This window comes from Bison bison, unplaced genomic scaffold, assembly GCF_000754665.1.
Source record: "Bison bison bison isolate TAMUID 2011002044 unplaced genomic scaffold, Bison_UMD1.0 scf7180017864097, whole genome shotgun sequence".
Taxonomy (NCBI): Eukaryota; Metazoa; Chordata; class Mammalia; order Artiodactyla; family Bovidae; genus Bison; species Bison bison.
In genome coordinates this window covers 1,135,679-1,138,474 of record NW_011494669.1, presented here as the reverse complement: position 1 = coordinate 1,138,474, position 2,796 = coordinate 1,135,679, and the positions used below count along the sequence as shown (strand labels likewise).

At 40.7% G+C, this 2,796-nt stretch overlaps 1 protein-coding gene across 1 annotated transcript in view; it reads right to left on the bottom strand.

Moving 5' to 3' along the window:
- The window catches only part of LIPM (lipase, family member M), a 20,466-nt gene that overhangs the window by 13,232 nt on the left and 4,438 nt on the right, over positions 1-2,796 (bottom strand). The window lies entirely within an intron of this gene.

Genomic DNA, 2,796 nt, shown 5'->3' with positions numbered 1-2,796 from the left:
ACCTGGATTCGATCTCTGGGTTGGGAAGATCCCCTGGAGAAGGAAACGGCCGCCTACCCCAGTATTCTGGCCTGGAGAATTCCATGGACTGTGTAGTCCATGGAGTCTCAAAGAGTCGGACATGACCGACTGACTTTCACTCACCTTGAACTCCAATTGCCTGGGCAATGAGAAAACAGTCTGAATAAACAGTATTGAAGAAAACAAACTCCATCCATGAATAGGTGCTGCAGGTAACCCCCTAAGCTTATGAAAGGCCGCAGTCTCCTGACTGCTTGGAAGAACTGTGGCTTGCTTTCCCTCTAGGATTCATGGGGCTTAGTGAAAAAGTTCTTTCCATCTCCAGGCCATTCATTTATTTATAAAAAATTCATTCATTCATTCCACATATATTTGGCACCTGCCATGTGCTTGGCACTATTTTAGGCACTGGTTATACCCTTGAACAAAACTGATAAAGTTTCTTGCTGAGTTTACATCCTGGTTGGGAGAGACAGTTAATAAACAAACGAGAAAATATCTATCATATCAATGGTGTTAAGGGCTATAAGGACAGGTAATCAGGATAAAGGGCCAGATATCCATAGTTGGGAAGGGTTTGTTCTTTTGAACAGACTGGTTAGGGAAGAACATGGCAGAAGACCTGAAAGAGAGGCCAGAGCAAACTGCATGGATATCTGACGAAACTGTGTTCCAGAGAGAGAACTGGAAGTTCAAAAGCGCTGACATAAGGGCATGCTGGACATATATAAAGCATAGCTATTTAGCTGGTGTGAAAAAAAGCTGCACATTCCCCCCAACAGTGCAAAAGAGTGCCCTTTTCTCCACAGCCTCTCCAGTAGAAAACCATAATTTAAAAAGACACGTGTATCCCAAAGTTCATTGAAGTACTATTTACAATAGCCAGGATGTGGAAGCAACCTAAATGTCCATCATGAGAGAAATGGATAGAGATGGTGTGGTATATATACACAATAGAATATTAATCATAAAAAGAAACAAAATTGGGTCATTTGTTGAGATGTGGATGGACCTAGAGTCTGTCATGCAGTGTGAAGTAAGTCAGAGAAAATCAAATATCATATATTAATATATATATGTGGGCTTCCCTTGTGGCTCAGCTGGTAAAGAATCTGCAATATAGGAGACCTGGGTTCAGTCTCTGTGTTGGAAAGATCCCCTGGAGAAGGGAAAGGCTACCCACTCCAGTATTCTGGCCTGGAGAATTCCATGGACTGTATAGTCCATGGGGTCACAAAGAGTCAGACACGACTGAGAGATTTTCACTTCACAATGTATATATGTGGAATCTAGAAAGATGGTACAGATATATCTATTTGCAGGTCAAGAATAGGGACACAGACCTAGAGAATTGATATGTGGACATGGGGGAGGGGGAAGGAGAGGGTGGGGTGAATTTTGAGATGAGGCTTGATATATATACACTGTGCTGTGTGCTGTTCTGAGTTGCTCAGTCGTGTTCGACTCTGTGCAACCCCATGGACTTAGCTCGCCAGGTTCCCACCATGTGTAAAACAGATAGCTAGTGGGAACCTGCTTTATAGTACAGGGAGCTCAGCTTGGTGCTCCTTGATGAGCTAGGAGGGGTGGGATTGGGGTAGGGAGGAAGGGAAGTCCGAGAGGGTGGGGATGTATGTATACATCTAGCTGATTGACTTCCTTGTACAGCAGAAAGTAACAACATTATAAAATAATTATACTTCAAAGAAAAAAATAAAATGAAGATATATTATTTGAAAAAGCTGTACAAATGTAAATTAGAGTAAAATAGAACCCTGAAGCTTCTTTATACCAAAGCCAAATAGCATTCATTCAGCATTTTCTGGTCCTAGTTAAGACAGGAATCTTAATTTGAGTGCAGGTTTTGCAACATACTAGCAAGTACTAGCAGAGATTCTCTGGGTAATTTAACCTCTGTGAGTGGCAGTTTCTTCAGATTATTATGAAAGCTAAATGGGATTAATGTAAATGAATTTAGCATTGTACCTGGTATATGGAACGAAGACAGTAAGAAATTACATTATCTGTACTCATGACTCATAACATAGTGGCTGCTGTAAATGTAGCTCTCACCTTTTAAAAGGAATAGAGCCAAATGTAGCTGAAGGATGGGTATACTTTAATTAGTAATGAAGGTGAACTTCTTAAAAGCCAACAGTGGCTGAAAATCATTATTTAAAAAAAGGGATTGTAAGAGCAATGGAAACATGTACCAAAACCTTAAAATATACATATAGTGCTCAATTCTTTAAAAGACTTTACTGAAAAGCTAAGCAACATCTTAAATATTTACAGGATATTTATAAGACTATCTGGATGGGGAATATAGTGTGCTAGGGTGGATATCAGATGCCATGTTGGAGTTTATATTCTTTGTGAGCAAAGTTTGCTGTGATCTATTTTCATGGGAAATAGATGGGAAAACAGTGGAAACAGTGTCAGACTTTATTTTTCTGGGCTCCAAAATCACTACAGATGGTGACTGCCGCCATGAAATTAAAAGAGGCTTACTCCTTGGAAGGAAAGTTATGACCAACCTAGATAGCGTATTCAAAAGCAGAGACATTACTTTGCCAACAAAGGTTCGTCTAGTCAAGGCTATGGTTTTTCCTGTGGTCATGTATGGATGTGAGAGTTGGACTGTGAAGAAGGGTGAGCGCTGAAGAATTGATGCTTTTGAACTGTGGTGTTGGAGAAGACTCTTGAGAGTCCCTTGGACTGCAAGGAGATCCAACCAGTCCATTCTGAAGGAGATCAGCCCTGGGATTTCTTTGG